Here is a 15,000-nt window from a genome sequence, read left to right as displayed (position 1 = left end):
TAGAAACATACGGTTCGTTTAACAGATAACCATGGCTGCACACACACACCAACCACATAGGGTTTAGACGATGGTTTCGACTTCAGGACGGCATTGCACATACGATTTAGTTACGGTTACGGGACATAAAGTAAACATCGAGTAAAAAGCATACACACGCGTACACGACGGGACCGTGTATGGATATATATGCAAGTGTTTGGTAGACAGAAACTGTGGACAAACCTGTCGAGTGTGTGTGTGAATACACACACACATATATATATATATAAATATATAAGCATGTTTGCGGGTGTGTTTATGTTAACAGCAGGCAAGAAACTGATGCGGTGTACACAGTCTGCCTTTATGTTCTTTATAGGACATAAAATACATATGTATGTATAAAAATGTGTGTGTATTTCATATATACACATACATGGTATATAACATCTAATGTATAATATATATATATTAGATAGTAAATATTATGTACGTCTATGTATAATATCTATATCTCCATCTCACATATACGTATGTGCGTGCACACACATATAATAAATTGCCGTATAAAAGCATAAAACATACAAGATCCTGACCCTCCCCGCTTACAACATGGTGTTGAGGTTTTTTTTAACACTTGGCTACAAGGGCACATGTTTTGAGAAGGAAACACTCTCGGGTAAATAATTCCCAATGCGTAGCTAAATCTTTATTGATCCCTTGAGATTGAAAGGCAATATCGACCCCGTCGAATTGATGATGTTTTTAGCAGTATTTCTGACGTCTTATTTCATTATCACCAGCCGTAATATGAAATCAATATTTCTCTATTATCGTAATAAGAATACAAGAGGTTTCACAACATAAACTTTTCAATCGTCGTCCTACATATCACTCTATAGAAGCCAAAAAAAAAAAAAACCCACCACAAAAAAAAAAACCACCACACAGAAAAAAGACTCACTTGGTGTTGAGGATTTCGGTAAAAAAATTATGAATATTTTAGTCAGCTGTTGTGTTAATTAATTGACATACACACAAACACAGGCATGGCTGTGTGGTAAAATGTTTGCTTCTCATACTATATGGTTTCGGGTTCGGTCCCTCTGCATTGCACAAGTGCCTTCTACTATAGCCCTGGACTGAACAAAGCGTTGCGAGCGGATTTGGTTAAAAGGGGAACTGAAAGAAGCCCGTCATTATAGAATGCCGTAAATAATTGTTCAATAAAATTAAAGATGTGGAAAACCTCCGTTCTTCTGATTATCATCAATAGTATATGTATATATGTATATATTTGGGAGGGCGTGTGTGTGTGTGAATTTGTATCAGTCCCCCTCCACTGTTTGAAAAGCGGTTCGGGAAAAGATATCGATGGAATAAGTATCAGGCTTTAAATTAAAGTACTGGGGTCGAATCGTTCGACTAAACTTCTTCAAGGCGCTGCCCCAACATGGTCGCAGTCTAATAACTGGAACAAATGTCGAGACAGTGTTAAATTCTGTTTACCGAGACAACGTCGAATGACAACAATATGCGAGGTGGAATGATTAACACGTCAAAGAATGAACCTCACAACCTCTAGTATCTCAATTTTTCTTTTCTTCTTTTTTTTTTTGCAGTAGCCAGTCTGAAATAATCTCTGAGAAGACACACTATTCTATTTAACCTATCGAACAAAAATATCATTAACGTGACTTTTGTTATCGTTAATGTTACTTAATCGATATTTGAGTAAGAGATCGATACTATCAGCGTTAATAATAACAATCATCAGAAGGCGGCGAGCTGGTAGAACCGTTCGCTCGCCGGGCAAAAATGATTAGCGGTATTTCACCCCATTTTCATGTTCTGAGCTCAAATTCCGTCGAGGTCAACTTTTCCCTTCATCCTCTCGGGGTCGAGCACTGGAGTCCACGTAATCGTACTTATCCCCTCACTCGAGATTATTGGCCTTGTGCCAAAATTTGAAACCAATAACAACTATCATCACAATTAACAGTAGCTTTTTTTCTGTTATTATTTTTTTTACAAGCGATTGAGTAAGAGAAATGGTGAAGCATCAGAAAAAGAAAAAAAAAACTATCTCTATTTCGTTTTATACGTCTACGCCCCGAGTTTAAATCACACAGAGACCGACTGCGTCTTTCAAACTCTACAGGAAGGATAAAATTGAAGTGCCGATACAATGACCATTGACTTGGTCAAATATGTCCCTTCTGCTCCAATTTGAGGCCTTGTGCTAATGAAAGGAATTATTATTGGTGTTATTGATTTACGGTATCTACTTTGCTATCCTTTCAAAGAGATAAAATAAATAATAGTGATACATCGATTTTTTTTAATGGATGATAATAATATAAGTATTCTTTAGATAACGAGATATAACATGTTTAGTAGGGAGAAATGGGAAGTTAGTGATGATTTTGAAACAAACACAAAAAAAAAATGACAACTTTTAGTTCCCATAAACAAAAAATAAAGGAAAAGAAGTAGTTTTTCAATACTTATTTATCTAAGAAACAATTAAATTACGAAACATGCGCCGTAAAGTAATTAAGATTCAGCGAGCCGTATCTGCTAGCTGGTTTCGATACCCGTCCGAAAGCATTTCACATGCCTGCTAAAAGGCTTGTAAAAGAAGCACGAAAAAAAATTTTTTTATGATGTTACAGATATGGAAAAAAGAAAGAAAAAAAAGAATAATAAAAAAGGTATCTTATCAAGAGAAAACAATCTAAAGGGGTTGCATGAAAATAAAAGTGTGAATCAGATCATTTATGCCATAACCTCGTATTATGTTGTATTTTTACTTATCAACATCATAACATATTTTTTTGTTATCGACGATGAATCGAAACATTGAGCTTTCGGATTCTAGAATTACTACCTTTTTGTTCATTTCATCCTATCTTCTTTAATACTTTTCCCAGTTCCTTTTTTTTTTTTTTTTCGCTGATTTTTTCCCTCCGCTCTTTTTTACCATCCTAATAACATACAAACAGGCGCGCGCGCACACATATCGTAACAATAATTAAATCGAAACGATCAGGAAACTGCAAATGACCACTTACCCTCCTCCACTTGTATAGGCGAACAATGTACTTATCGGCATGTCGTTTAGATTCTCATTGCATGTGTGTGTGTATGTATGTGCGAGTGTTATAGTCCGTTTTTCCTTTCCTTATATATATATATATATATATATATATATAGAGTCCGTTTTCTTTTCCGATATATATATATATGTGTGTGTATATTTATATATATATATATATACGAAAGCCTATGTCGGCACAAAACAGTGACCAGAAAGAAAAAAAAAATAATAACACAGATCAGTTGCAACGATATGTGAATAACATCATGGACAGAAACCCCTTCATAAGAGATCTCCAAGCCCTGCCAGCCGACAGCAGATACACAGACAGACACAGGAAGATAGGAGCAAAGAATGTCGTGCGGTAGCGTGTAGAGGAAAAAAGAGAGAGAGAGGGAGAAAGAGAGAAGGGGGGAGGAATATAAAGAAAGCCGGCAGTTGGATGAATGAGGGGGAGAAAACGGCAGCAGTAACAACAACTATAACGACGACAGACGTTTCGGAGCGGTCTGGGATATTTGATAATAGCGATGTTATTGCTGTGATCGTGGAGTAAGTGGCAAGTGCTTGAAATGAGATGAGTCAGCAACTCGGTTTCGATTCTTCTGCTGTTTACTTCAGTAGATATATTATTGTCTTTTAGATAGGCATAAAAAAACTGTATAATCATAATTCCTCTTTTTCTATCTATGAGAAGGTAGCAAACTATAAAAGAATTTATTAGTTTTGAATGGTTATCGTCAGGGCATGGCGGAAAAAGAAAGGAAAGAAAAAAAAAACGACTCTATTTGGACGAGTACAACTCTGTCTCGATTTCCAAGGTGTGAAAATCACAACATCCCGACACACCTTATAAATTTTAGGCTTTATTCACTACATTGGGTTAATATTAACGAAGTCGTAGTTTTGTAGTCTGCTCACATTCATTAATTAAAAAAAAAATCTTTTTTTTTAAAGTCACATTTCCGAGTTGAAGTCTGATCGGATCAAAATTTGGCTTTTGTATCTCTAGAACCAATAAGATAAATAAAAGTGAGAACAGAATCAATTCAAAAATGATTTCCCTAAGTAATATAAAAAGGAATATTTATGCAGTATGTAGAGACTCTGTAAGTGAAATCCAGTTTCGATTCTCAATTAAATCTATATCATTTCAATCACTTGACCTGTGACATTGAGGAAATTATTCCCATTTCTTGCTTCATACAAATCGCAAGCTTTCATGCCATTTAAGAAATAACTATTCTTGCCTTTTATACAAGCAACTTTCGATTCTCACTTCGAGCTACCCTTTGTTTTTTTACACCACAACTGTTGTTGGAAGAGGCATGGTTGCCACAACAACCCGTTTGTTACACATTATTGAGGGGTTTTGTGTTTATGTAAATAAAAATAAAACTGTAAAGAGAACATGTTTTCAGTGACGTGAATCAGTAAACCAGTTTTAATTCATAACATCAGTAAGCGCAAGGACAACACACCAGAAGGATTGACAGATGGAGAGATAACGAAAGGGAGATTTTGTATATTTTCGGAAAGAATATGGTCAGCTCCGTTTGATTTACTAGTCTGGAATATTATAATAAAGGAATTGCACGGAAGAATCGATTTCCCTTTCTCAAAGAAAAAAAAAATTAAAAGGATTATTTGGTTTTTATCGCTTGCAATAAATAAAATATAGAATGCTTCAATTAAACAGAAACAAACAAAATCTGCTAATTGAAAATTGTTAACAAATAGTGGTTGACAATATTAGCATTTCAAGCGTCAATGCGTGGTTATATCATCAACACAAGGTTAACTAAAAAAAAATTACCACAACCATCAAAGATGTGATTATATATATATATATATATATATATACATACATGCACACACGCAAGCGTGCGTGTGTGAGTTTACGCGCATGCATGTGTGTGCTTGTGCGTGTGTGTATATATATATACAAACACACACACATTTGTATGTGTTTTATATATTTGGTAACAAGGCATATACCCACTCCACGGTACATCATTAGTCTTATATGGGATCACACACACACATGAACACTAGCACACACACAACACATTCATCGATATAGATACATGCATACGCAAATGTATGTCTCCCGCTTCATGAACTGCACGAGCGAACGTGCGCAATTTGTGTGTGTGTGCATTTTCTCTGAAGAACTTAACTTTACAACTTCATAAATACCGATAAAAAAAAAACAAAAAAACTTGTTTTAGGTACAAATCTTTTTTTTCTATTGTTTTCTAAAATTTGAAGATGTACACAAAATACATAACCACAAATAGAATAGCTAGCTGTATATTAGAAATCGTGTTTTCTGCGTATGTGTGAGGACTACTTCAACATTTAAAGAAATGCTTTCATGTAAAATATGTTAAAAGTTTAAAACGGCCGGTTTCAGACAAATCGTTCATTGACTTTGTCCCGTTGACTATGAAAATGTACTGCTAACGTATTTCTTGTGATATAAACGGCTTTCATTAGTAAACAGATACAAAGAACTCTCGATTGAATTATTTTCTGCAGCAGTTGCTTCACGCAAAACACGGATCGAGATGTAAACAATAAAATCTCCTTACATAAACGCAAGGTTTTGTGGGTATATAGAAAGGTACAGATATACGACTGAATGCCTCGTATTCTTATAAGAGGCCTTGTGGTGTTAATTAAAGTGAATTGATTTCAAAATCAGGTTTGCGGAATGACTTGTCGGGCGCTTACCTCTAATGTCTCTTGTAGATTATTGATTTTACATAGACACAAGACGTCAAGTTTCTAAGGTACAGAAAAAAAAAGGGGAGACCGTGATTTTTGTCTTATTATTACCATTGATTAACTGACAAAGGTATCTTAGCCTTCCATTCCTCTAGGCTCGATAAAATAAGAGTAGCTGTCAAGTACAGCAATCGACGACATCGGCTACACCCTTCATATAATATTACCGACCGCATGTCTACGTTAGAAAGTCGGCCTTTCATCCTTCCGGATCGATACAATAAGTACCAGTTAAGTCCTGGAGTCGATTTAATTGACTAGTACCCCCACCCCCAACTTTTCAGACCTTGTGTCTATATTAAAAAAAAACAACAATTATCAAAGTGGTAAGTGGTAGAACAATAAGAAAGCATTATCATTATTAATACTAATATTATGTTATATACTCATTGACGAGAATGTAAAATAGCAAAACCAAATATATTAAAATCCGTACTAATATTTATTTTAATTGTTTGTTCTGTATATTGTCAACTAGTGGTATTTATGTAGATCGGAATAGTGTAAATCGGAACAGTGGCGTATGTGTATGTGTGTACATGCATGTCTGTGTAGAATATACAACACGTAAAAAAATTACACCTCTGGTAACAAATTTGAAGATTATAGAGATTTCTCTATGAGAAAGCCTTGTTCTTAAGAATACACACACACACGGGTGCGCATAATGTTATTCCTAAATTATTTGCTATACCTATAGTATATATAATATAGAAAATATATATCCATATCATTTACATAAATATCATGTATATTAATATATATGTATATATCACATATACGGACATACATGTATAGCATAATTTAACTATATATATATATATATATATATATATATATATATATATATATATATGTATGTATGTATGTATGTATGTATATATGTATATAGTATATAATATACATGTCTGTAGTGTGTGTGTGTGTGTGTGTGTGTGTGTGTGTGTGTGTGACATATACAGAAGATGCGTGTGTATGCGTTGGTGCGTATTATTTGCGGATTTGTTAGCATACATGTGTTTGTATTTATATATGCACACACTTGTTTTTGAATGCACACATGCACACTTACCGCTTACACACAATCTTACAAGTAAGTTTGTATTTATAAATACGTATCATTTTATCATTTTCAATGCACCCCCCCACACACACACACACAAATATTTTCATAAGAATTTATATTGATTATTGAATTGTTTAATAGAAATTTTAAAGTGTTATACACAAAAGCATCTTTAGCAAGCTCAGTATCAAAATGATTTAAACTTTCCGCAAAACGCATTCATAAACACACACACGTGAGTGTGTGCGTGTGGGTCCCCGCGCAGCCTTAAATATAATAAACCCTTGGCGTCAAATACTCTAATATTGTGATAGTACTCTCAGTCCAGTCACTAAGCGATTCATTCTTATACCACAAATTTCATTAGATCCAAAACAAGGAACATTATTCCGATCGAGGCCCTACTTTTACGCATCTATGTAGAGACATACATTTCGCGAAAGTGCTCATCGCCGCGTGTTCATAACAATATTTGTAAACAACTGAATCGCCTGTACAGACGAGGAGTGTCTGTCTTGACTTGCAACAGAGTATGTTTACGAAAAGTTGAACATGAAATATCGAAACAAAGATCTATTGAATGACCAAACTATGAACGGGTAGAAGAGGTGTTTTTAAGAAAACTGAGGCACCAGATTTGGCAGGGTGAAAATAGAATAATGCTACAAACCAGATGTATCCTGGCGCACCCCGATATAAATGAATGAATACATCAACGGGTAGCCAGTGCAAATAATAGAGAATTATAAACCTGTCAAATATTTTGTATGCAATAATGCCACGAAATGCAGACGGATATTTATCACTAATCCAAATAAATACAAAAGATCGCTAATCAATCGTTGGAGCAATCTGAAAATACAGAAACTATGTAACGGGTACATCTAAACAGATCTAACGAATGGTGAACGGTTACTGATACGCATAAATCCATGATGCTAACAAGAAATATTTTGAAATCAATACAGAAAGATATCTCTGCAAGGCACCGTTAAGGGGTTAGCCTATCAGCAGTAAACTATCCGACAGTATTATGGGCGCATGTACTTACAAAACAACCATAAGTACAACATTACTGGTTTCTGTTGGAGTTGAGAACTACAAGCAGGGACATTTTCCCCCACTAATGTGCGTATATCTCATATATACATACAAACATATATATATATATATATATATATATATATATATATATATATACATATATATATATATATATGTCCCACACCTCTACCGCTTGTGTTGGTGCGTTTATGTCCCCGTAACTTAGTAATTCGGCAAAAAGGATAGACAGAATAAGTACCAGGCTTCAAGCAAAAAGTACTGGGGGGGGGGGTCGATAAATTCGGCTATAAATTCTTCAAGGCAGTGCCCCAGCATGACCGCAGTCTAATGACTGAAACAAGTAAAAGATTAAAAAGAATACACACACACACACGTGTGTGAATGTATGTATGTATGTATGTAAGATACTCGAGGCTGCTACACCTAGCGTTACGTAACATTCAAGGAGTACGCTACCAGTTGAATTCTTCCAACAAGTAGCTAAGTACCTTTGTGATAATATACGTATGGGATAAATGAATAGAGCCTAGCAGATTTACCATTTTATACAAACAACGGACAACTTTTCAGTATGGAAACGAACAAAAGTAAACTTCACACGGCTCTGAAACCCACAAAAGTACTTAATAAATGCTGATATAAGTGTTTAACATGCAATGACTGTTTAACTAGTGTTACAAAACTTGTACAGAATCTTCACACGGGTACCTTACCTCCAGTGTAACAGTATGAGAGGATTATCTTAATAAGGTTAGAGATATACTGAATATACTACATGCATGAATGGATTCTTGCAAATACCGAAGATGTGTGGAGACCTTCTCAAGAGGGGACCTTGCAATTACTATATATGTACGGAGTTGACAAAATGAGTGTTTAACTATTATGGACAGTGGATATAACTGAGAGGCAAAGATCCTCATCAATGTCTATGAAATAGAACTTGTGAACTCTGTTTTTGTATCGTAGGTTAGTAATTGTGAATAATGAGTATGAGTGGGTGTCTTATGGTACTTCGGTTAATTATATTTTCCGTGTGTTGAAACAGGTTCGAGATCATCCAGGATCTGACTCAGTGTGTATACCATAAGTTAAATATACACACATACATACATGCATACATACATACATACATACATTCACACACACACACACACATATATATATATATATATATACTTGGAGATGGATGCGTGACGTTCATTTAAATAATAAATTATATATATATATATATATATATATATATACATACATATATATATATATATATATATATATATATATATATGTATGTATGTATGTATGTGTGTATCTATGTATGTATGTATATATATATCGATAGATAGATAGATAGATAGATAATATGTGTGCGGGCGTGTAAACATCTTTATAACTATAATCATACATAAATTCTACACACACCTTTAGGACTCTATTTGTACTATTGCAAGAAGTACATCTTGATATGCTTCACAATGATGTTTACAATATTTATATTCCTCAAGAATATAGTAGTGATGAAGAAATTAAGTCATGTAGTCAGAATTCTGAACCCACAAGTCTCAAAAGATATCAAAACAAAATAACTATTCCATGGGCATAGCTTTAAAGAATAGCTTTCAATTTTATGAGCGTACAGAGAAAAAGATGTTTTTGTATAACATATAAGGTACATCTATCAATTTTCTCTCTCATATATATGTGTGTGCGTGTGTACACGCGCACGTATTTGTGAATGCATGCATGCGTGAGTGTGTGTTTACATCTGTGCGTATTTGTGCACGCGAGCACACGTGCGCGCATAGAACAGAAACACAACTCAATTCGTCTTAACAAATGCAACGACGGACCGAGCAGAGGAGCAAACTATTTAAAACTAATTTTTGGTAGTCATAGAAATAAACAGACTATTATTATATACATATATACATACATACATACATACATATGATTATCATTATTATTATTATTATTATTTTAAAAAATCGGGACTATGAACAGAAGCTCACCGAAACAGACAAAAAGCCTAACAATACAGTAATTATCAATTTACCTGTTAAATAACTAGATATTTGATAAATCAAAATTAATCAGTCCTCACTTATTTAGAGCAATATATGTCTCTCATATCATATACCTACATACACACATTATATATATATATATATATATATATATATATATATATATATATATATACATATATATATATGTGTGTGTGTGTATATATATATATATATATATATATATATATGTATGCACACATACACACAAACAAGTCTAGGTATAGAATTTTTTTTCTATTCATGTAAAGACTCGTAACTCAAAACGTAGCCTCGTAGAATTACGTCTTAAACATGGACATTACAAAGGGGAGGGAAAAAAAATCAGTTTGCTAGTCAGGATGTGTTTCATCCATGTTAACTATATTTTATGTATTTTTTTTTCATTTCTTCTCCCACGTGGCTGTCAAGTATACGATTTATTGTTTTGTTTCTTTCCCCCCACCTTTTTTTTTTTGTTAACTTTCTTCCCGTTCCTCGTTTTCTATTCTCACTTCATTCCTGTTAGCATTGATGGACATTGAATATTCTCAGTGTCGACGTCAAGGACTACATACAGACAAGCTGTCACATTATTCCTACCGAATATACTCTTGTTTGATCCCCCCCCCCACTCTCGCATTAATTCTCTTTGTTTTTTGTTTTGTTGTTTATTTTCTTCTATTTATTTCATTTACCTCTCTATGTTTATTTCTTGCCTCTACTGTCAAAGTATCTTGCATTTGTTATGTCCATCCACATAACATTCTTAGCAGGACGAGATTATCTTCTGAAACAAGCAAAAAAAGCATCGGCCAACAAACAAACAAACAAACGATCGGACACCGACTTCTGTTTCGCAATATAACGTGTGCGTGTGTGTGTGAGAGAGAGAGAGAGCGAAAGAGATTCTATCATGAATGAAGCGAAATGTATTATATATAACCAAATTATTATGCATCAACGTTAAGGTATTTTTAAGTGGTATTTTTCAAATATACTCAGTATTGAAATGCATGTTCACATGTCTTAATATATCTATATGCACGTACTTTCACTATTAAATTACGTCGGTATTTGTGTGTGTATGTGTGTGTGAATGTATAATGCATATATAAACCCGTGAACATCTGTATTTACATGTAGTTTCATTATATTCATAGTCATGAATATAAATTTATCAATGAAAATGTGTTGTTTTTTTTAAATCTCTGCTATACACACACACACAATATATATATATATATATATATATATATATATATATCCACATACATACATACATACATACATATAGATATATTAACATGTCTAAACTAAAATAACAGTACGTGTATATAATTTATCAAATTTCTGTCTATTACTGATAGGAACAATGTTTGAAATTTAAGAAAAACACATAAATATTAAACATAAGGTAGACCAGAGTTCTAAAGTTTTGTTTTAAGAAAAACTACGAAAGAAACAAAAAAATTCAGTTAAACGATCTGTAAATTTAGAAGTGGAAGTGCGCGCTAAAAGTTCTAGTTTCCGGAGATGTGTTTTTTATTATTCTTTTTTATTTCGTCCGTATCTGCATATGTATGGACACGCAGACAGACGGACAGAGGTAGAATGGCCGAAGACAAGCAGCTGGACAATTAGTATGAATGATGCAAGTGCTTGTGTCGACACTGGACAATATAACAGAAGAGTCGGCGGCAGTGAGTAAATAACAACACCATTAGAACGGAACGGTGTTATTTAAGGCGCTCAGCATGCAAGTAAGTCGTGTAAAGACAGATGGACGATGGCTGCTGCTTCCAGTTATGTAAACCATGCATGTGTGCATTGGCAAAACGACAAGGATGCCAATGCAGGCAGTCGTATTAACAGCACTACCATTGTATGGACACCTTTTAGTCAGTGTATTAGGTTCCTAAGAGGGAAGATGTCTCACGTACCAAATACAGCTATACACATGCATATACATCTATCTATCGATCGATCGGTCGATCGTTCAATCAATCGATAGTCGGTTAGATTCAGATAATCACTGTATTACGATAAAAAAAAAAGGTAGACACAGATAAATACTGCATTATGTTTGATATTATATATTATGTATGTAGGTAGATTATTCAGTTGATTGATTAATACGGGGGATTACAGATAAATAAACGGTCGTATAGAATAACAAAATTTACGAGACAGCTATACGGATTCACGTATTAAAGACATTAGATCAATAGATAAATACACAGTATTTTGACCGATAGACATAAATATTAAACAGACAATTTGACATTAGATAGAAAAACAAATAAACAGAGAAAAACAGGGAAAATAGACGGAGATATATATAGGAAGATAATTTGACAGGTAGAAAGATAAGATCAATGAACGAATAAAATACTATAGAAACTGAACTTAAGCTACAATTCCTTCTTGGCGAAAGGATTTGGAAAATTAAAGGAGATGGAGAGATAGAATGATAATAATAATAATAAAAAAAACGAGGGCGAAATGTGATTTCTTTAGTCTGTAAAGCAATATATAGATTAAAGGAAAATGGTGCTTCCATGCTGCAACCTGTATGCTGGAACTTGTCTTACACATCTGACCATCAACATCATCACCTACACCACCACTACCACCAACACCAGCAACTGCTGTAGTAGAAGAAAAAACACTACCTCTGGCACCAAAGCTTCGGTGCCAGACATGTAACGAATGATTGTTTCGGATCTGGTCAATCACATCTCCCTCGATCAACATCACCACCTTGCTTGCTCTCGGACTGTACTATAAATTTTCAAGGTGATGACGAAGAAGGCGGATGAAATTGATATTGAATGAAATAATAACAGAACGAACAATGATCGTGTTACAATAATAATAATAATAACGATGATGATAATGATAGTAATATAGAAAGAGCCGGTCTTGATGTTAATAATAATAAACAATAACAATAAAGCATGCCGTGGAAAAGAAAGAAATCGTTGTAACTTACCCCATGTATAATCCATTCATCGTGGTGGTGATGGTAGTAGTAGTAGTAGTAGTAGTAGTAGTAAACGACGTCGGAGTGTCAGCAGAAATCAACGAGAAAATGTCCGGTGTGTGTGTGTCTGTATGTATATGTATGTTGATGTGTGTGTCATAAAAACTTAGTAGTTTCTTATCTTTGCATTGCTGGTGACATACACGCACACATGTTCATATATACATATATGTATATACATCTATTGAAAAAGAAAGAAAGAAATCTATACACATGCGCGTATACATGGGAGAAATACGTTAAATATCTACAAATGCATATATACATAAATGAATATATATGTATATCCATAGAGAGAGCAGAGAGTCGGCGGTTATGGCAGAAATTAGAAGAGGGCCGACTTGTGCCAGTCCATTTTGACTATCTTCTTTGCTTGTCTGATTACTACCTCGCTGCACGTATGGCATCCTCTCTTTAGCATTCCCTCGGGCCAACTTGCTGCCACCGCTACGCTCTGCCCGTCACCACCACCCACCGACTCACCGCCGCTGCCGTCACCAGTACCTGCCGACACCCCTCCTCTCTAACTATGCACTCTTCCGAAATCCAAACTGCATTTTTTCTCTCTCTTTTAGTTTTTTTTTTTGTCTCTCTCTCTCTCTCCCTCCCTAAGCTATAAACGTAGATGAAAAAAAAATAATGATGACTCCGTTTGTGGTGGACAACAACAATAAATAAATAAATAAATAAATAATAATAATAATAATAAAAAAATGTAAATGGTATTATCCTCAGGCAAACATCGGAAAAGGGTTAAATCTGTGGGCTGGCGGGTCTTATCTGAGGTTTGGAAAGACAAAGGAAGAATCTGAAAAACAAGGTTCAGTCCGTGAATGCAAGACCAAAGAGGCCTCGTCGACCTTTAGGACAGTCAGTAGTAGCAGCAGGCTTGTCCAAGAGGTACGGTGTCGGAAGAATCAGGTATCCCTCTCTCTCCCTTTCTTTCTTTCTTTCTTTCTCTCTCTCTCCCCACCTTTGTCTATTACTCTCTTTGCTTCCTTCACTTTGTCACTGTTTTTCTCGCTGTTTATCTGGCTGTTGTGCTTGTCTTTTTCTCACTAACTATCTCGAAACTCCTCTCGCTTTCTATTTGACTGCACACTCTTTTTCTGTTTTGCTGAAGAGAAAGAGAAAGAGAGAGAGAGGGGGAGAGGGAGAGCTCCCTCCCACTCTTTCTGAATATATATGACTGTCTTTCCTCTTCTCGTGATCTCTCTTTCTCACATATTCACACACATGTATGTATATATACCTATGACTGTCAGTGCGCAATCACTCACAGTTCATATTCTCCCTCTCTCTCTTTCTCTGCGTGCGTGTGTGTGTATGTGTGTGTGTGTGTGTGTATGCGTGTTTGTGTGTATATGTATGTGTGTGTCTTGTTAGCTTTCGAAGTAAAGAGAAGAGACTGTGTGCATGGACAGAGGCAAGAGTTCACCATAACTAGACTGACTAGGAAAGTCAAAGACTGTGACAACAACCGACCGCTTGTCATACATGCACATATACATGCATAGTAGCAGAGGTTGCAATAGTTCTGATGGTGACGGTAGCAGTAAAGATAGATAAATACACGGATGGAGCAATTAGATAGATTGATGGATATACAGACGACAGAAAGAGGGGGAAGAGAGAGAGGGGGGAAATATAGTTAGAAGACAAATATATGATCCAACTATATAGCTTCTTGGACTTTTTGTATTTATAGTTTTACATACGTGCCGCTTCTACGCACACGTTTATACGTACACAGCACATAGGCTTAAGAAGTGGGTAGAATCAATCGTCAGTGGTCGGGTAGAATCTTATTGTTTTGAATGCAGTTCTTCCACTTTTACTTTTTATCCACAAACACATCTGTGTTTCTGTACAACATATGTACGGATTTGCAAGCGTCACTATTTCTAAC

The 15,000-nt window shown here is 34.9% G+C and overlaps 1 protein-coding gene across 6 annotated transcripts in view; it reads right to left on the bottom strand.

Annotated features, from left to right (window-relative positions):
* Positions 1 to 15,000, bottom strand: part of LOC106881143 (uncharacterized) — a 406,256-nt gene that overhangs the window by 389,614 nt on the left and 1,642 nt on the right. For 4 of the 6 annotated variants that reach the window (XM_089349356.1, XM_089349360.1, XM_089349358.1 and 1 more), the window contains exon 1: positions 13,041 to 14,195. The gene's annotated coding sequence lies outside the window, so the exon portion shown is untranslated. Of the gene's footprint in view, positions 1 to 13,040; positions 14,196 to 15,000 lie in introns of those variants that run through there. The other 2 variants (XM_089349353.1, XM_089349355.1) reach the window with 1 other exon arrangement.

This window comes from Octopus bimaculoides, chromosome 3 (assembly GCF_046866305.1).
Source record: "Octopus bimaculoides isolate indiv1 chromosome 3, ASM4686630v1, whole genome shotgun sequence".
Classification (NCBI taxonomy): domain Eukaryota; kingdom Metazoa; phylum Mollusca; class Cephalopoda; order Octopoda; family Octopodidae; genus Octopus; species Octopus bimaculoides.
The sequence above is the reverse complement of the archived record's forward strand: the minus strand, read 5'-3'. Positions and strand labels throughout refer to the sequence as shown.